This window comes from Paramisgurnus dabryanus, chromosome 9 (assembly GCF_030506205.2).
Source record: "Paramisgurnus dabryanus chromosome 9, PD_genome_1.1, whole genome shotgun sequence".
Lineage (NCBI taxonomy): Eukaryota > Metazoa > Chordata > Actinopteri > Cypriniformes > Cobitidae > Paramisgurnus > Paramisgurnus dabryanus.
The window spans coordinates 42,133,187-42,154,714 of record NC_133345.1 but is presented as its reverse complement, the minus strand read 5'-3'; the positions used below and the strand labels follow the sequence as shown (position 1 = coordinate 42,154,714).

Below are 21,528 nucleotides of genomic sequence, written 5' to 3'. Positions count from 1 at the left end.
AAATAATTCTTAAATCGAGATACATTTACTTAATAAGCAAAGTGGCTTAGAATTTAAGTCTTGTTTACTGAAATAAATTCTAAAATGTAATAGGTTAAGGCTTAAAACAAGTAAAAATATCTGCCAGTGGGGTAAGAAAAATAAACCTAAATTGAGTTTATTATTGAATTAAGTTGAAACTAGAATTAAGTTTATTTTTCTTACCCCGCTGGCAGATATTTTTAATTTGTTTTAAATATAAACCTGTTGATTTTTATAATTTATTTCAATTATTTTACAAAGTATGCGATCTGATTTTTTTAATCGCGGTGTTTCTTTTATTCCTCGTTTCTTTTCCGTGCATTTGCTTTATTTATTTATTTTTGCTTGTTGCATTTAAATGCACATTTGATTTGTTGCCACATTATTATGTGTTAATGTATTTTTTAACATGTTTATCAACAAAAAGTGCGTTATTATAATTAATTATATAGCTGTGAAATATATACAAGAATTCCCAGCAAAAACAAAACGTTTTTATAACAATTTTCTATTACAATACATAATATCTTAAGCCACTTTGCTTACCAAGTAAATGTATCTCCATTTAAGCATTGTCAGATATTCACTAGAAAACAAGACAAAAACAGTAAGTAAGATATTAATTTACTTTTTTCTTTCAAACATAAATTTACAGACGGCTGGAAATTTTTAATAAAATAACTAGCCATACCTATTCGGGTCTGCTCCCGTTTGCTGTGATGACGGGGGACTTAGTCCAAAGCACATTTTGAGGAATACTTACACATTTTACTTCTTATTTCTTTGAAATTAATTATGCATACACTATGGATTAAAAATGTCCCGACTGCGAACCTGATAAAACCCAGGTAAAAAGCAAATACAAATAAACCATTTTGATTTAGCAAAAGTTTACAAATAAATGCACTCCTTGCACACAACAAGCACGTCTAGTTACCATTCATATTTTGCGTGATTTAAGTTTCGTCGCATACATTTTGGAAGGCACACGATAAAAACAAAATAAGGCTTTTAATGTATGCCGACCTCATTCTCCGTTGAGGGCTTATCAATCATAATAAACGCTGTTAACTCTTCTCATTGAATGGTCTAAATCCAATGCTGGTAAAGAAATCAAATGTGCATTTAAACGCAACAAGCAAGCCGTAAAGCAATGGATGCAGGCAAACAAACGAGGAATAGCACATACACCACGATTAGATCATCGGGTCGCATACTTTGGAATTAATAAGAAATAATTATTCAGTCTAAAGAAATAAGAAGTAAAATGTCTAAGTATTTCTCCAAATGTGCACACTCATTACAATAAACGGGAGCAGACACGAATAGTTATGTATGTCTCGTTATTTTATTTAAAATTGATAAGCTGTCTAACATATGATATATTTTGATAATACGAAATGCTAAAAAAAATAATATAACACCAATCGACAATATCTGTTATTGTTATTTTTACAAGTAAATTCATGTGTAGGAGAAAACAAAGCAGCTGTCAGTCCATACTATATTGAGTGGCCATCGTAGTGGTGCAACCTGAACGATGTTTTCCCTACTTCCGGTCAAAGCCGCCATTTTGTGAAATAGGCATATAGGTGACGCTGGAGCACGCGGCCATTGTCTCTGTTCAACAAAACAAGTATATATATACACATACGCATATTTTTCCTCAATCAATCACCGAATACAAGGTGCAATTCGATGCCAATTGACCCTTCTCTCTGGTTTCATGTTTGTAAGGAAAATTAAGGGGGAAATTACGATAGCATTTCAGCCAAACATTCATTCGTGCCACGCTGCTTTTCTTTGAACGAAAAAAAACCCTCTGCTCCCCCTACACAATTTCTTCTCCTGTTATTTTATGCTTAAAACAAGCAAATAAATCTGACTACAGGGTAAGAAAAAATTCGTGAACTTTTCCCATAAACACTTAATTCAAGAAAAATTGTCCCACCCCACTGGCCATTTTTTATCCACAATACACATTCGATGTCTGCAGGCACCATTGTCTTTGTTCAACGCAAACAATTCTGTTGCGTTTTTCTTTGAACGAAGTGCTCCGCCTAGATAATTTGACCCATATTCACATGGGTTTGTTTCTCGTTTTTTTTCTTTGAGAACAATCTATATAGCGCCTTCCACAATCGTTTTGGTGTTAGCTTTACGTAAAATAGAAACACAGAAAAGTACTGAGCGATGGAGAGACCACGAACGCGGAACGTATTATGGACCACGGACTGGCAAACAAACTGGCAACCACGCACTAAAGAAGCAAACTCTGATTTTAAACTCACCTTATTTGTCCCCGGAAAGCGCCAGAGTCGATGCACGGAGTGGACGGAACAAGCCTCGCTTCCATAGCCGAAGGTCAAAAATCCATTTAAACGTGTAGTTCCCGGTGTCCACTCGATCTTACCCAAAAAGCCGAGAAGCGATACCGCAATGGCATCCGGAGAAGGCGCTGGCTGTCGGGATGGAGGTTAGCGGGTCAGAGGTCCGGCACTGAAGGTCTGCGTTCATTATTCACCGTGTGCATTTCACTCTATATCCACTTTCTAATGTATAGCACTTGATAAGGATTAACAGTTTAAAAACAGAAATGCAAGACATCAGAAAATACATTTATTTTTTACTTTCATAACATGAGAGGTGTCATACAATAACAAATATGAGCTTTAAAATCACATTCCTAAGTTAAAAATATACATAAAAATAGACATATGGATCATTACACAAATCACTACTCAAAGGACCTATGTTAATCAACTGCTTCAATATTAATTAACAATAACATTTGGCCAAGGCAGTCCTTGTAAATAGACATATAAATAGACAAATAAAATCATGACATATATGCCGTAGAGCCTGAGATAGAGAAAAATAATAAGGAATTCTGCTTTTACTACCATCTCAGAAATATTGCCAGAATTAGAGGTTTTGTCTCAAGACAGGACTTAGAGAAACTTGTTCATGCTTTCATCACCAGCAGGGCCGATTATTGCAATGGTCAATGGATTTAAAAAGTACTGTTTCTTGTTTAAAAACCACTTCATGGCTACAATACATGACAGATATGCTAATCGAATATGAAACCGATTACTCGGATCAATAGGATCAGGTCATTTAGAAAAAACAAGGGTTCACTCAAAACAAGGTGCCTCAGCATTCAGTTATTATCAGCTTTCAGAAGAGATCAGATGTGCTTCAACAGTAGACACTTTTAAATCTAGATTAAAAACACATCAGTTTAACTTTGCATTTACTGAATGATTTAAAACAGTACGAATAAAACAGTACAAAAGAATAAAACAGTATGAACCTTACCTGTTATAAAGGGAATGAAGCTTACGGTATGGTGCTTACCTGCAGAAATAAATAAAGTACAATAAGAACACACAGAACTTCAATTTTCAAAATTATTTTAACATTAAATGATGATTATTTTACTGGTTTACCTGTTTGTGATTACCACAGGATCCCGTCACCTGGCTGCGGTCTTCATTTGGTGAACGGTTCTTCACTCATAATTGACCTATACAAGAAATAGAGAAGAATAATAAGCAATTCTGCTTTTACATGTAGATGTGTGCCCCAAGAACACAGACACACCGGCTCCAAAAAGTTTAAACAGTACACATTTCTGTTATTTTAATGTGGCAAATGTGTCAGCTTTAAAAGAAGCATACATTACCTTTTAAAGAGGAAATACCTTTTGCATGAAATACCTTTACTCCCAGCATAAGCAAGCAATTTTCAAAATGCTTTTAAAAGTAAATAGTGATTATTTTACTTGTTTACCTGTTTGTGATTACCATGGAATCCTGTCACCATCATTTTTAAGCTTGTAAAGCAAATAATGAAATATTGACTTAGTAGGAAAAAATATTTTGGAAGTATCGTGATAAATGATGAAGAAAATATTTTGCAAAGTGATGGTTAGCACACGGTTGATGGTACCTATTAAATTCCATCATATTTTTTTATTCCTACTATGGAAGTCAATGGTGACTATCTGCTGTGGGTTTACCATCATTCCTCAAAATACCTTCTTTTGTGTTACTCAGAAAAAAACTAATCCTCGTGTTGTTGTAAGCCTGTATGCATGAGTAAATGATGACAGAATTATCATCATAAATTGAAATATCCCTTTAAACTGTATTTCCCCCCCTTAAACCTAAACTTATTTTCCTACAGCAAGTCATTTAGGTAATCAAGAAAATACTTTACCCGTTGTCTTTGTGAGTTAAACAAATACAGCTACGCTTCCAGGTCTGTCGACGTTGCTGTGGTTTTTCGACAGCTGTAGTATGAAGGGTAGCGAATGAATGAATACATTGCAAAAAATCATTTCTTACTTGTTATTTCGAACTGTTTTAACTATACAAATATCTAGAAAGTCTTAAAATAAGATGCATTTTTTGATGAGCAAAATGCCCTAAGAAAATAAACCTAGCCTTTAGGGAGAAAAAACTCAGAATTTGGGCTTAAAACAAGCAAATAAATCTGCCAAAGGGGTAAGAAACAAATCTAGATATAAACACTTAATTCAAGAAAAATTGTCGTAGCCCATTGGCAGATTTGTTGGCTTGTTTAATGTACATGCATGTACAATATTTCAATTTGTCTTGTATTTATTAGCATTTTGTATTGCCCAACGCTGTCTAGGTTGTTTAACTGTTGTCATTTTCTTATAAAAGCCTTTATAATTTATTAGTTTGGATGATTGCCATTCCCGAGAACCTCTTATATTGGAAGTAAAAGAATCATCTAAGCATTATTTTGTGCTCTTAGACATGTAGCCGTTTGATTGTGGTTCTATTTAATGGCTAGTCTATTCGTTTGGAATGGTCAAACGGCTATTAGATTTTCACTGACAGCCCAAATTAAGCCTTGTTTTAGCCTAGACACATATTCGCTGTCTATTAAAAGTTATGTAGTCGTTGAATAGCCGCTTTTTTGATGACTAATGTATTCTTGGGCCGTGGTTAGACGTCTCTTGGATTTTACGTAAAACGACAAGCGAATCTATTTTTAACACAAAGGTCAGGGGAGAGCGCGAACGCAGTCCCCCACTATCAGAAATTTTGCAGTCGAGATTCCCACATTTGGGGAATTCGCAAAGGGTCAGCCCAACCGGAGTGCAATGGCTGAGCCTCGCCCTGGGTGAACCACCTTCATGATCATGTTGTCTCCCCTGCCAGGTAAGTATGAGCGACACCCTTTGAGGCCAGACGGCCGCATCTTCCTGTGACCGATCACATCGACGGCGCCCCCGGAGGCCGTCCGACTAACATTTCATTTACTGTGTGTGACCAGGTGGAAAGCGCACGAAGCCACGTCTGAGACCAAACATTCTTCGAGATCTACCCTGTTTTTATTCCGTTTCCAGCCCGGTTGAACCGTGTAGAGTGAAATATGTGAAACAATTTAAATCAAATGGATTTAAATTGCGCATTCAAATATATGGTTTCGTTATTACAAAGTAACTTTACGTGGAATAGAAACAAAGAAATGTACAGAGCAATCAAGAAACAACGAAAGCATAGCAATTTTAGAAATATTAGAATTTTAGAATTTTAGTTTTATAAATAAAAACACAGGGCTCAATGACTTACCCGTTGTCGTTGTGAGTTAAACAAGTACAGCTATGCTTCCAGGTCTGTCGACGTTGCTGTGGTGTTTCGACAGCTGTAGTATGAAGGGTAGTGAAAAAAGTTTTCAGGTGTTTTTAACATTCCAATCGGTCTCGTTCGCTTTTGTTGCGCCTTCAGCTGTGTCGAGGATGTTTAATTCGTCCTCGTATCACCTCCGCAAACTTGTAAAGAAAATAATTAAATACATTACAAAAACATTTCTTTATCAGCGTGTTCATTTCCACGCAAGCTTTTCGTTAAACCAATAAAGCCAACGAAACCACAGCAATTTTAAAACACACGGATTAGAAAAAACACCGTCACTCACGCACAAAAGAAGCAAATTCTTTTTTTATACTTGACTTATTTATCCCCGAGATGGGGAGCGCACCATTCATGGAAACACTGCAATACCATGTTGATGCATGGAGTGGAAGGAGCAAGCTCCGCTTCCATTTCCGAAGGTCAAAAATCCATTTAACATATAGTCCCCGGATAGGAGACGTATCAGACATTAAACTGATAAGAACAGATTTTTTCTTTTGACTGGTTTTTATTGATACATAATCACATATTTAAACAAGTGTACATGAAACAATAAATTAAGTAAAAATACTAATGTACAAATGCAGGTGAAAAGTCAAAAACTAGTCAAGAAAATCCAAACAACGAGGGTTAAAACACCACTAAAATCCTGAATCCCTAAAACACACCACATGTTAAAATACAAATGAAGCACCTAAAATGACCCATGTAAAAGCATGCAATCCTTAAAACCTTGTAGAACGAGAAAAAAAAGTTAAATATAGTTTATTGTTTCTTTTACATATATTAAAAGTGCTTCCAGTGTGTTTTAAAAGCCAGAATAAAACAATACAACAAAGCTGGTGAGTAATCCTCAATGACTAAAACATTTTAAATAATAAAAGTCTTAAAAACAATACTCTGTTGTGCTTGACTGGGGAGGTGAGCCTTCCCTATGGGCCCACTCTCACCCTTCAGTCCCAGGCAATCAAACCCGGTTTCAGGGGCCCAGAGGAGATCCGTACCCTCTGGCCCGCTGCTCCCGTAGCCGAAAGTGGTGAGGGTACATCTACGGGCGACCAAGGTCGGTGGCGGCCAGGACCCTCTCTGTGGCAACCCCGGCCCCCCCATCCGAATGATTAGGCGCGGTGCCCCTGCAGCAAGTTCTCAACCGTCCTTATAGTGGCGTGGAGGGGCACCGTCACCCGTTTCCCCACCAGCAGGTTTCTGGAAGTCCAGATTGCAAGCTTTATAGCGTTCAGGGTGAGCCAGAGCGTCGTGAACTGTTCCGATGTTAATTCCTTTGTCCTCTGGCCCACCCCTAGGACGGCGAGATTATAGTCCATCTGGACCCCACCCACTGGCAGGCACGGGAAAACCAGGGGGTCGGTCGCGGTCCACTGGTCCTGTGCAGCGCCGCACTCCCAGAGGACGTGCCGCACGGTCTCTTCGTGGTTGCACCCGAGCCGTGGGCACTTTGCGTTGGCGGCCATGCCGCGGGAGTGCATAACCGCCCTGGTCGGTAGGATCTCATGGGCCACCATCCACATCAGGTCCTTTTGATGGTTCTGAAGGGCAGGGTGGGCTGCGTTCCTCCATACTGTTTTTGCCTCAATCTCCGTTAGGCCTGGTACTGGGCTCACCTTCTCCCGGTCCTGCACAACAGAGATAATCATTTTATGGTCCTTTAAAACATTCAAATTTTCACTTTCTAAGTCATGTTTCCTTAGAAATTTCTTAATAAAAGCATATTCTTTTGGCAAGTTAAAAGACACTGGGGTTCTAAGATCTACTGTTAAAATTTTTAAATAGCGTAAATACGACCCCATCCAGAATTTGACTATTGCTGTGGTCTTTTCACTGGATGGGGATGTGGCATACTTCAAATGTAAAGCAGTAAAATTACTCCCTAGGAAAAGACCAAGGTCTGGGAGTCCTTTGCCTCCATTTTCCTTTCGTTTTTTGACGGTTTCTCTCTTTATCCTCTCCCACCTGGACCCCCAGAGAAAATAAAAGACAGCACGTTCCACTGCTAAAATGAAAGACCTGGGGGGGCTAAAAACAGAACACAACAATAAAAACAGAGGTAAAATCACTGCTTTAAAAACCAAAATTTTTCCTTCCATTGTCAAAGTCCTTAGTCCCCACAAACCTAATCGCTGTCTTACTTTCCCCAAAGTATCTGTCCAATTTCCACGTCCACCACCCTCCCTGTCAAATTTTACGCCTAGAATTTTTATGTCAGTATTCCTCAGAGTCACGTCCAGTCCTCCCACATTTATGTCATCCCACTGTCCGAAGAGCTGGGCCTCAGACTTGTTTCTATTTAATTTAGAGCCTGAGGCCTGTCCATAAAAATCTGTTAGTTCCAAAGCTCTTCGGACAGATAAAAAGTCAGTCGTTAAAATAGTCACATCATCCATATATACAACACATTTTGTTATCAAACCTCCCGGTAGTCTAAGTCCTTCGATCCGTTGGTCCCTTCTCAAGAGCTGTGCCAGTGGCTCAATGCATGCCACGTACAAGAGCGGGGATAACGGGCACCCTTGACGGACGCCGCTGTGTATATTAACAGCCTTTGTTAAATGCCCATTTACTAGAATTTTGCTGGTTATGTCATTATACAGCAATGCCACCCATTCTAAGAACCTCCCTGGGAAACCCATTTTCTCCAGTACCTGCAATAGGTACTGGTGCGAGACACGATCGAAAGCTTTTTCGAAATCTAAATTTAACACTATAAGGCCAATGTTTCTGTCTCTCGCAAAACAGATGGCATCTCGGATCAATATTAGGCTGTCTGTGATCCTCTTCCCGGGCACAGCACACGCTTGATCCGGGTGGATCACGTCTTTTAAAAACATGGACATGCGTGTCGCTAAAAGCTTGCTAAAAAGTTTACAATCCAAATTTAAAAGGCTGATTGGTCTCCATGTTTTTAAGTCTGTTCTATCTCCTTTTTTATGTAAAAGCGAAACAATACCTAGTCTAAAACTGTCAGGTAGTCGGTCTAGTCTGTCAAAATCATTAAAAATCATTAAAAGTTCAGGTGCTAAAATGTCCCAAAATTTTGAATAAAATTCCACGGGAAGGCCGTCACTCCCCGGCGACTTACCTGTTTTAAAATCCTTCATACATTTTGTAAGCTCTATTAAAGTAAAATCTTGGGTTAAAATAGCACACTCATTTTCAATTTTATTTTCTAAAATTCCCAGAATATTTCCTATGGCTTCCTCGGTTACCTCTTTTTTATTGTATAAATCTGCATAAAATGATTCTACTTCTTTTAATATCTCTTCTGTGTTACTGGCTTCCTTCTCCCCATTTTTTAATTTGGTTATTACCGCTTTATTTGTTAAAATCCTCTTAAAAAAATATCTTGTGCACTTTTCGCCTTCTTCCAGATCTTTTTCCTTACTTCTTAAAATCAACCCTTTGTTTCTTTGTTTTTCTAACTCAGCCATTTCTTTTTTAACCTCCTTTAGCTCTTCATTAAAATCAAACCCTTCGTTTACCAACTTGAAATACCTTTGTAATCTTTTTTGCAGTCCCGACATGCGTCTCTTTTCTTTGTTCTTTTTTTCAATGCCTTTCTTTCTAAAAAACAGTCTCGTCCGGTGTTTTACCATTTCCCACCACTGTGCACGTGAGTCAAAGAAGTCCTGGAGGGTCTGCCATTCGTTGAATTGCTCCCTGTAATCACTAACTATCTCCTCCTCCTGCAACAGGGAGCAATTCATTTTCCAGATCCCTCCCCCTACTGTCAGTTTTGTATTGAAAGAAATGGTGCAAGACAGCATAGCGTGATCGGAAAAAAACATAGGTGTTAATATAGCATCAGTTGGCGGGCAATCACGTACAAAAATGTAGTCAATACGAGAGGCGTTGGTGCCATCACCACTGACCCAGGTGTAGCCCAGCTCTCTTGGATGCAAAGTCTTAAAACAGTCAGTCAATTTAAAATCCTTAACTAAACTTTGCAATAAAACTGACGTCTTGTCAAACTTAAAATCTTCCCCCGCCCTTTTCCTATCAGTCTTTGCTAAAACACAATTAAAATCTCCCCCCATCACTAATGGTATCCTCCCCAACATGTGGGACTGCAGTTCCTCTAAAAGCTCATACCTATCATTTTTACCTGTAAAACCATACAAATTAAAGACATTAAAATCTCTATCTAAAAAAGTCAGGTTTGCTAAAATAGCCCGTCCATTTCTTACCACCGTGCTCCCCTTCACCAGGATGTGAGGGTTATTTATTAAAATCGCGACTCCATCATTTTTGTTGAAGTTGGACCCGCTCCATATGGAGGGTCCCGGCGTCCAAATCTCCTCCCATCTCCTGTAACTAGATAAAAAAGGTAAAGCACACTCTTGTAGTAAAAAAATATCTGACTTTTGAGATTTTAAAAAGGATAAAATAGTGTTTGCTCGGACCGTGGAGCTCACACTCCTTACATTAATTGTTGAAATTGTGAGAGCCATGATTAATAAATTAGGTAAAAAAGGCATAAGCTTAAAAAGGAATTAAAACATCATGTAAAAAATGTGAGCCTTTAAAATTCATTACAAAAGTATTTTCTAAAACATGAGAACAATTTAAAACCAAGCTGTTAGCCTAAAAACTCAATTTCCTGTGAAACAGGTTCTTCCTTTATCCCTATGAGAGAGGGATCAGGAGGGTTAACCTGTTTCACCCCCGAGCTAATAGCTCTAGGGGTAGATGTTTTCAGCTCTATTGACAGAAAAGAAACTTCATTGGGAGAATCGGTTGGGAAAATCCTGATCAGGTCCCCGGAAGAGGAGGAATCTGACACAAGTCCCATCCGATCACGTTTCCTCAATTCTTTTGAAAGGGGTGACTCAGCTACCCTTTTTTATTTGTCAATTGAGCACATGGCAAACTTAACAATAACTCACTTTCTCCATTCTCTTCGACACTTTTTTCATTTTCCTGGTCTTTACTTTCTAAACCGTCTTCCACTTCATTACCTTCCTCTCTCTGTACTGGCTGTGGCTCCTCCTCCCCCTCCACCTCTCCTTCAATCTCAGTTCTTGGCGGGAAGTTTGAATTTTGTGGCTCCGCCTCCTCGTTATCTCGACCGTTACTCTGAGCCGCCATTTTGTTAGCTTTTACTTTGTTGGCAAACGATTTAGGGCAATCTCTGTAAAGATGATTAAACTCTCCACAGAGGTTGCACTTCCTGCCATTGGGACAACTTTCAAAAGTATGCCCAATTTCTCTACATTTCCCACAGAAAGGCTTTTGGCAGGCTTCAATTAAATGTCCCATCTCACCACATCGTCGACATAGTTTAGGCATTCCTTGGTAATAAATGTAGCCTCTGTTTTCTCCAAGCACAATCACCGATGGTAGATGTCTCAGGCCCTGGAACCCCTGGGGGTCTTCCCATTGTTTTATAGGGACCCTCCAGGAACAGTTCCATATGCCATCCTCATCAAACATCTTCATGGCTTGTCCTCTCACAGAGCAATATCTCCCCAACCATGTGCATATGTCTTCTCCATTAACGGTTTCATTAAACATCCTGACAATTACCACTTTATTGGTGTTGTCAGTCAGTTTTTCCACTTTAAAAATGGAGAAGAGGGTCGTAACACTCTGAAACCTTGACCAAAAGTCATTTAACAACGCAGCAGTCTTAAAACTCACGTCAAACCCCTTATTAAAAGGTAGAGAAATTATACAATTTAAATCGTTCGGCGTGAACTTTAAGCTTTGTTGTATAAGTTTGCGGGAAAAATCTAATCTGGACATTTGGGGTAATGTGCCGTCTTTCTCAATAAAAGAAAAACGCACACTGTGGTGCCTCCGCACGCCGGCGCGAGCCGCCATGATGGAGGCACCAACAGCCTTTTAAAAATAGGAGAAAAACCACCAATAAATATTTAAAAGAACGATGCAATAAATAACTAAAAAAATAAAAGGACGATAAATGATAAAACAGCCGAATAAATAAGTAAAAGGCACTCTACCTGTGAACGCTGGTGTATTTTCTCCTTCCCGGCGAGCTGTAAAAGATACCTGAATAAAGGATAAAAACCACCACGTAAATCCAAAAGAAAACTGGAAAAACTGACGTTCACAAGTAAAGTCCGGATATAATCCCTGTCCGAAGAGACTAAAACCACTGACAGGTAATAGTCTGTATTCTAAACAGAGAAGTCGATCGCAGTCACGTCCTGTTGAACTTAGCCAAAAGGCCGAGAAGCGATACCGGAATAGACGCAGCCAAAGGGGGAGCCGGCGAAGGCGCTGGCTTTTGGGGTGGAGGCTAGCGGGCATTTAACTCTATACGTTCTCATTGTATAACCCAGAGGTAGAACGTTGAGCTAGCAAATCAGAAGTTCATGTTTTAATGCAGGATCTGATCCACGCTCATGAGAGAGAGAGAGAGAGAGAGAGATAGAGAGAATTTAGAATTTTCAAAAAACCTTTATTACAAATTAAAACATTTTCATAACCTCAAATCAGAAAAAACAAAGAAAAAAATATATATAGTAACGGAAATAACAAAAAAATAAGCCAACATAGGAGCAAAGAACAAATCATCTTCAATAACCAGACACAGAGCTCCTCCATAATACCAAATCAATTCAAAAGAAAGAAGATCATTCATTGCTTTAAAGTATCTAAAACCAATAAGGATTCTAGATTTAACTTATTTTAAAAACTGCTAATGTATCATGGCTTCCGGGTCTGTCAACGTTGCTGTGGTTTTTCGACAGCTGTAATATGAAGGGTAGAGTGAAAAAAAATATTTAAGTGTTTTGAACATCCCAATTTGTTCGTTTACTTAGTATTTTCTTAATGTTTTCGAGTTAAAAAATAATTCTTAAATCGAGATACATTTACTTAATAAGCAAAGTGGCTTAGAATTTAAGTCTTGTTTACTGAAATAAATTCTAAAATGTAATAGGTTAAGGCTTAAAACAAGTAAAAATATCTGCCAGTGGGGTAAGAAAAATAAACCTAAATTGAGTTTATTATTGAATTAAGTTGAAACTAGAATTAAGTTTATTTTTCTTACCCCGCTGGCAGATATTTTTTATTTGTTTTAAATATAAACCTGTTGATTTTTATAATTTATTTCAATTATTTTACAAAGTATGCGATCTGATTTTTTTAATCGCGGTGTTTCTTTTATTCCTCGTTTCTTTTCCGTGCATTTGCTTTATTTATTTATTTTTGCTTGTTGCATTTAAATGCACATTTGATTTGTTGCCACATTATTATGTGTTAATGTATTTTTTAACATGTTTATCAACAAAAAGTGCGTTATTATAATTAATTATATAGCTGTGAAATATATACAAGAATTCCCAGCAAAAACAAAACGTTTTTATAACAATTTTCTATTACAATACATAATATCTTAAGCCACTTTGCTTACCAAGTAAATGTATCTCCATTTAAGCATTGTCAGATATTCACTAGAAAACAAGACAAAAACAGTAAGTAAGATATTAATTTACTTTTTTCTTTCAAACATAAATTTACAGACGGCTGGAAATTTTTAATAAAATAACTAGCCATACCTATTCGGGTCTGCTCCCGTTTGCTGTGATGACGGGGGACTTAGTCCAAAGCACATTTTGAGGAATACTTACACATTTTACTTCTTATTTCTTTGAAATTAATTATGCATACACTATGGATTAAAAATGTCCCGACTGCGAACCTGATAAAACCCAGGTAAAAAGCAAATACAAATAAACCATTTTGATTTAGCAAAAGTTTACAAATAAATGCACTCCTTGCACACAACAAGCACGTCTAGTTACCATTCATATTTTGCGTGATTTAAGTTTCGTCGCATACATTTTGGAAGGCACACGATAAAAACAAAATAAGGCTTTTAATGTATGCCGACCTCATTCTCCGTTGAGGGCTTATCAATCATAATAAACGCTGTTAACTCTTCTCATTGAATGGTCTAAATCCAATGCTGGTAAAGAAATCAAATGTGCATTTAAACGCAACAAGCAAGCCGTAAAGCAATGGATGCAGGCAAACAAACGAGGAATAGCACATACAACACCACGATTAGATCATCGGGTCGCATACTTTGGAATTAATAAGAAATAATTATTCAGTCTAAAGAAATAAGAAGTAAAATGTCTAAGTATTTCTCCAAATGTGCACACTCATTACAATAAACGGGAGCAGACACGAATAGTTATGTATGTCTCGTTATTTTATTTAAAATTGATAAGCTGTCTAACATATGATATATTTTGATAATACGAAATGCTAAAAAAATAATATAACACCAATCGACAATATCTGTTATTGTTATTTTTACAAGTAAATTCATGTGTAGGAGAAAACAAAGCAGCTGTCAGTCCATACTATATTGAGTGGCCATCGTAGTGGTGCAACCTGAACGATGTTTTCCCTACTTCCGGTCAAAGCCGCCATTTTGTGAAATAGGCATATAGGTGACGCTGGAGCACGCGGCCATTGTCTCTGTTCAACAAAACAAGTATATATATACACATACGCATATTTTTCCTCAATCAATCACCGAATACAAGGTGCAATTCGATGCCAACTGACCCTTCTCTCTGGTTTCATGTTTGTAAGGAAAATTAAGGGGGAAATTACGATAGCATTTCAGCCAAACATTCATTCGTGCCACGCTGCTTTTCTTTGAACGAAAAAAAACCCTCTGCTCCCCCTACACAATTTCTTCTCCTGTTATTTTATGCTTAAAACAAGCAAATAAATCTGACTACAGGGTAAGAAAAAATTCGTGAACTTTTCCCATAAACACTTAATTCAAGAAAAATTGTCCCACCCCACTGGCCATTTTTTATCCACAATACACATTCGATGTCTGCAGGCACCATTGTCTTTGTTCAACGCAAACAATTCTGTTGCGTTTTTCTTTGAACGAAGTGCTCCGCCTAGATAATTTGACCCATATTCACATGGGTTTGTTTCTCGTTTTTTTTCTTTGAGAACAATCTATATAGCGCCTTCCACAATCGTTTTGGTGTTAGCTTTACGTAAAATAGAAACACAGAAAAGTACTGAGCGATGGAGAGACCACGAACGCGGAACGTATTATGGACCACGGACTGGCAAACAAACTGGCAACCACGCACTAAAGAAGCAAACTCTGATTTTAAACTCACCTTATTTGTCCCCGGAAAGCGCCAGAGTCGATGCACGGAGTGGACGGAACAAGCCTCGCTTCCATAGCCGAAGGTCAAAAATCCATTTAAACGTGTAGTCCCCGGTGTCCACTTGATCTTACCCAAAAAGCCGAGAAGCGATACCGCAATGGCATCCGGAGAAGGCGCTGGCTGTCGGGATGGAGGTTAGCGGGTCAGAGGTCCGGCACTGAAGGTCTGCGTTCATTATTCACCGTGTGCATTTCACTCTATATCCACTTTCTAATGTATAGCACTTGATAAGGATTAACAGTTTAAAAACAGAAATGCAAGACATCAGAAAATACATTTATTTTTTACTTTCATAACATGAGAGGTGTCATACAATAACAAATATGAGCTTTAAAATCACATTCCTAAGTTAAAAATATACATAAAAATAGACATATGGATCATTACACAAATCACTACTCAAAGGACCTATGTTAATCAACTGCTTCAATATTAATTAACAATAACATTTGGCCAAGGCAGTCCTTGTAAATAGACATATAAATAGACAAATAAAATCATGACATATATGCCGTAGAGCCTGAGATAGAGAAAAATAATAAGGAATTCTGCTTTTACTACCATCTCAGAAATATTGCCAGAATTAGAGGTTTTGTCTCAAGACAGGACTTAGAGAAACTTGTTCATGCTTTCATCACCAGCAGGGCCGATTATTGCAATGGTCAATGGATTTAAAAAGTACTGTTTCTTGTTTAAAAACCACTTCATGGCTACAATACATGACAGATATGCTAATCGAATATGAAACCGATTACTCGGATCAATAGGATCAGGTCATTTAGAAAAAACAAGGGTTCACTCAAAACAAGGTGCCTCAGCATTCAGTTATTATCAGCTTTCAGAAGAGATCAGATGTGCTTCAACAGTAGACACTTTTAAATCTAGATTAAAAACACATCAGTTTAACTTTGCATTTACTGAATGATTTAAAACAGTACGAATAAAACAGTACAAAAGAATAAAACAGTATGAACCTTACCTGTTATAAAGGGAATGAAGCTTACGGTATGGTGCTTACCTGCAGAAATAAATAAAGTACAATAAGAACACACAGAACTTCAATTTTCAAAATTATTTTAACATTAAATGATGATTATTTTACTGGTTTACCTGTTTGTGATTACCACAGGATCCCGTCACCTGGCTGCGGTCTTCATTTGGTGAACGGTTCTTCACTCATAATTGACCTATACAAGAAATAGAGAAGAATAATAAGCAATTCTGCTTTTACATGTAGATGTGTGCCCCAAGAACACAGACACACCGGCTCCAAAAAGTTTAAACAGTACACATTTCTGTTATTTTAATGTGGCAAATGTGTCAGCTTTAAAAGAAGCATACATTACCTTTTAAAGAGGAAATACCTTTTGCATGAAATACCTTTACTCCCAGCATAAGCAAGCAATTTTCAAAATGCTTTTAAAAGTAAATAGTGATTATTTTACTTGTTTACCTGTTTGTGATTACCATGGAATCCTGTCACCATCATTTTTAAGCTTGTAAAGCAAATAATGAAATATTGACTTAGTAGGAAAAAATATTTTGGAAGTATCGTGATAAATGATGAAGAAAATATTTTGCAAAGTGATGGTTAGCACACGGTTGATGGTACCTATTAAATTCCATCATATTTTTTTATTCCTACTATGGAAGTCAATGGTGACTATCTGCTGTGGGTTTACCATCATTCCTCAAAATACCTTCTTTTGTGTTACTCAGAAAAAAACTAATCCTCGTGTTGTTGTAAGCCTGTATGCATGAGTAAATGATGACAGAATTATCATCATAAATTGAAATATCCCTTTAAACTGTATTTCCCCCCTTAAACCTAAACTTATTTTCCTACAGCAAGTCATTTAGGTAATCAAGAAAATACTTTACCCGTTGTCTTTGTGAGTTAAACAAATACAGCTACGCTTCCAGGTCTGTCGACGTTGCTGTGGTTTTTCGACAGCTGTAGTATGAAGGGTAGCGAATGAATGAATACATTGCAAAAAATCATTTCTTACTTGTTATTTCGAACTGTTTTAACTATACAAATATCTAGAAAGTCTTAAAATAAGATGCATTTTTTGATGAGCAAAATGCCCTAAGAAAATAAACCTAGCCTTTAGGGAGAAAAAACTCAGAATTTGGGCTTAAAACAAGCAAATAAATCTGCCAAAGGGGTAAGAAACAAATCTAGATATAAACACTTAATTCAAGAAAAATTGTCGTAGCCCATTGGCAGATTTGTTGGCTTGTTTAATGTACATGCATGTACAATATTTCAATTTGTCTTGTATTTATTAGCATTTTGTATTGCCCAACGCTGTCTAGGTTGTTTAACTGTTGTCATTTTCTTATAAAAGCCTTTATAATTTATTAGTTTGGATGATTGCCATTCCCGAGAACCTCTTATATTGGAAGTAAAAGAATCATCTAAGCATTATTTTGTGCTCTTAGACATGTAGCCGTTTGATTGTGGTTCTATTTAATGGCTAGTCTATTCGTTTGGAATGGTCAAACGGCTATTAGATTTTCACTGACAGCCCAAATTAAGCCTTGTTTTAGCCTAGACACTTATTCGCTGTCTATTAAAAGTTATGTAGTCGTTGAATAGCCGCTTTTTTGATGACTAATGTATTCTTGGGCCGTGGTTAGACGTCTCTTGGATTTTACGTAAAACGACAAGCGAATCTATTTTTAACACAAAGGTCAGGGGAGAGCGCGAACGCAGTCCCCCACTATCAGAAATTTTGCAGTCGAGATTCCCACATTTGGGGAATTCGCAAAGGGTCAGCCCAACCGGAGTGCAATGGCTGAGCCTCGCCCTGGGTGAACCACCTTCATGATCATATTGTCTCCCCTGCCAGGTAAGTATGAGCGACACCCTTTGAGGCCAGACGGCCGCATCTTCCTGTGACCGATCACATCGACGGCGCCCCCGGAGGCCGTCCGACTAACATTTCATTTACTGTGTGTGACCAGGTGGAAAGCGCACGAAGCCACGTCTGAGACCAAACATTCTTCGAGATCTACCCTGTTTTTATTCCGTTTCCAGCCCGGTTGAACCGTGTAGAGTGAAATATGTGAAACAATTTAAATCAAATGGATTTAAATTGCGCATTCAAATATATGGTTTCGTTATTACAAAGTAACTTTACGTGGAATAGAAACAAAGAAATGTACAGAGCAATCAAGAAACAACGAAAGCAAAGCAATTTTAGAACGTGGATAAATAAAAACACAGGGCTCAATGACTTACCCGTTGTCGTTGTGAGTTAAACAAGTACAGCTATGCTTCCAGGTCTGTCGACGTTGCTGTGGTGTTTCGACAGCTGTAGTATGAAGGGTAGTGAAAAAAGTTTTCAGGTGTTTTTAACATTCCAATCGGTCTCGTTCGCTTTTGTTGCGCCTTCAGCTGTGTCGAGGATGTTTAATTCGTCCTCGTATCACCTCCGCAAACTTGTAAATAAAATAATTAAATACATTACAAAAACATTTCTTTATCAGCGTGTTCATTTCCACGCAAGCTTTTCGTTAAACCAATAAAGCCAACGAAACCACAGCAATTTTAAAACACACGGATTAGAAAAAACACCGTCACTCACGCACAAAAGAAGCAAATTCTTTTTTTATACTTGACTTATTTATCCCCGAGATGGGGAGCGCACCATTCATGGAAACACTGCAATACCATGTTGATGCATGGAGTGGAAGGAGCAAGCTCCGCTTCCATTTCCGAAGGTCAAAAATCCATTTAACATATAGTCCCCGGATAGGAGACGTATCAGACATTAAACTGATAAGAACAGATAATACACTTGATCTTAGCCAAAAGGCCGAGAAGCGATACCGGAATAGACGCAGCCAAAGGGGGAGCCGGCGAAGGCGCTGGCTTTTGGGGTGGAGGCTAGCGGGCATTTAACTCTATACGTTCTCATTGTATAACCCAGAGGTAGAACGTTGAGCTAGCAAATCAGAAGTTCATGTTTTAATGCAGGATCTGATCCACGCTCATGAGAGAGAGAGAGAGAGAGAGAGAGAGAGAGAGAGATAGAGAGAATTTAGAATTTTCAAAAAACCTTTATTACAAATTAAAACATTTTCATAACCTCAAATCAGAAAAAACAAAGAAAAAAATATATATAGTAACGGAAATAACAAAAAAATAAGCCAACATAGGAGCAAAGAACAAATCATCTTCAATAACCAGACACAGAGCTCCTCCATAATACCAAATCAATTCAAAAGAAAGAAGATCATTCATTGCTTTAAAGTATCTAAAACCAATAAGGATTCTAGATTTAACTTATTTTAAAAACTGCTAATGTATCATGGCTTCCGGGTCTGTCAACGTTGCTGTGGTTTTTCGACAGCTGTAATATGAAGGGTAGAGTGAAAAAAAATATTTAAGTGTTTTGAACATCCCAATTTGTTCGTTTACTTAGTATTTTCTTAATGTTTTCGAGTTAAAAAATAATTCTTAAATCGAGATACATTTACTTAATAAGCAAAGTGGCTTAGAATTTAAGTCTTGTTTACTGAAATAAATTCTAAAATGTAATAGGTTAAGGCTTAAAACAAGTAAAAATATCTGCCAGTGGGGTAAGAAAAATAAACCTAAATTGAGTTTATTATTGAATTAAGTTGAAACTAGAATTAAGTTTATTTTTCTTACCCCGCTGGCAGATATTTTTTATTTGTTTTAAATATAAACCTGTTGATTTTTATAATTTATTTCAATTATTTTACAAAGTATGCGATCTGATTTTTTTAATCGCGGTGTTTCTTTTATTCCTCGTTTCTTTTCCGTGCATTTGCTTTATTTATTTATTTTTGCTTGTTGCATTTAAATGCACATTTGATTTGTTGCCACATTATTATGTGTTAATGTATTTTTTAACATGTTTATCAACAAAAAGTGCGTTATTATAATTAATTATATAGCTGTGAAATATATACAAGAATTCCCAGCAAAAACAAAACGTTTTTATAACAATTTTCTATTACAATACATAATATCTTAAGCCACTTTGCTTACCAAGTAAATGTATCTCCATTTAAGCATTGTCAGATATTCACTAGAAAACAAGACAAAAACAGTAAGTAAGATATTAATTTACTTTTTTCTTTCAAACATAAATTTACAGACGGCTGGAAATTTTTAATAAAATAACTAGCCATACCTATTCGGGTCTGCTCCCGTTTGCTGTGATGACGGGGGACTTAGTCCAAAGCACATTTTGAGGAATACTTACACATTTTACTTCTTATTTCTTTGAAATTAATTATGCATACACTATGGATTAAAAATGTCCCGACTGCGAACCTGATAAAACCCAGGTAAAAAGCAAATACAAATAAACCATTTTGATTTAGCAAAAGTTTACAAATAAATGCACTCCTTGCACACAACAAGCACGTCTAGTTACCATTCATATTTTGCGTGATTTAAGTTTCGTCGCATACATTTTGGAAGGCACACGATAAAAACAAAATAAGGCTTTTAATGTATGCCGACCTCATTCTCCGTTGAGGGCTTATCAATCATAATAAACGCTGTTAACTCTTCTCATTGAATGGTCTAAATCCAATGCTGGTAAAGAAATCAAATGTGCATTTAAACGCAACAAGCAAGCCGTAAAGCAATGGATGCAGGCAAACAAACGAGGAATAGCACATACACCACGATTAGATCATCGGGTCGCATACTTTGGAATTAATAAGAAATAATTATTCAGTCTAAAGAAATAAGAAGTAAAATGTCTAAGTATTTCTCCAAATGTGCACACTCATTACAATAAACGGGAGCAGACACGAATAGTTATGTATGTCTCGTTATTTTATTTAAAATTGATAAGCTGTCTAACATATGATATATTTTGATAATACGAAATGCTAAAAAAATAATATAACACCAATCGACAATATCTGTTATTGTTATTTTTACAAGTAAATTCATGTGTAGGAGAAAACAAAGCAGCTGTCAGTCCATACTATATTGAGTGGCCATCGTAGTGGTGCAACCTGAACGATGTTTTCCCTACTTCCGGTCAAAGCCGCCATTTTGTGAAATAGGCATATAGGTGACGCTGGAGCACGCGGCCATTGTCTCTGTTCAACAAAACAAGTATATATATACACAAACGCATATTTTTCCTCAATCAATCACCGAATACAAGGTGCAATTCGATGCCAACTGACCCTTCTCTCTGGTTTCATGTTTGTAAGGAAAATTAAGGGGGAAATTACGATAGCATTTCAGCCAAACATTCATTCGTGCCACGCTGCTTTTCTTTGAACGAAAAAAAACCCTCTGCTCCCCCTACACAATTTCTTCTCCTGTTATTTTATGCTTAAAACAAGCAAATAAATCTGACTACAGGGTAAGAAAAAATTCGTGAACTTTTCCCATAAACACTTAATTCAAGAAAAATTGTCCCACCCCTCCGGCCATTTTTTATCCACAATACACATTCGATGTCTGCAGGCACCATTGTCTTTGTTCAACGCAAACAATTCTGTTGCGTTTTTCTTTGAACGAAGTGCTCCGCCTAGATAATTTGACCCATATTCACATGGGTTTGTTTCTCGTTTTTTTTCTTTGAGAACAATCTATATAGCGCCTTCCACAATCGTTTTGGTGTTAGCTT

The 21,528-nt window shown here is 37.2% G+C and overlaps 3 non-coding genes and 1 pseudogene across 3 annotated transcripts; all 4 read right to left on the bottom strand.

Moving 5' to 3' along the window:
* Positions 1-5,062: 5,062 nt before the first annotated feature.
* Positions 5,063-5,227, bottom strand: LOC135765162 (U1 spliceosomal RNA). The gene has a single exon (XR_010540498.2). It is a non-coding gene; the product is annotated as a U1 spliceosomal RNA (small nuclear RNA).
* An 804-nt stretch (positions 5,228-6,031) lies between these two features.
* LOC135765136 (U2 spliceosomal RNA) lies at positions 6,032-6,212 on the bottom strand (annotated as a pseudogene).
* Positions 6,213-17,588: 11,376 nt separating this feature from the next.
* On the bottom strand, positions 17,589-17,753 carry LOC135764395 (U1 spliceosomal RNA). The gene has a single exon (XR_010539944.1). It is a non-coding gene; the product is annotated as a U1 spliceosomal RNA (small nuclear RNA).
* Positions 17,754-18,535: 782 nt separating this feature from the next.
* LOC135764525 (U2 spliceosomal RNA) lies at positions 18,536-18,726 on the bottom strand. Its single transcript, XR_010540072.1, has one exon. It is a non-coding gene; the product is annotated as a U2 spliceosomal RNA (small nuclear RNA).
* Between the last annotated feature and the right edge of the window lie 2,802 nt (positions 18,727-21,528).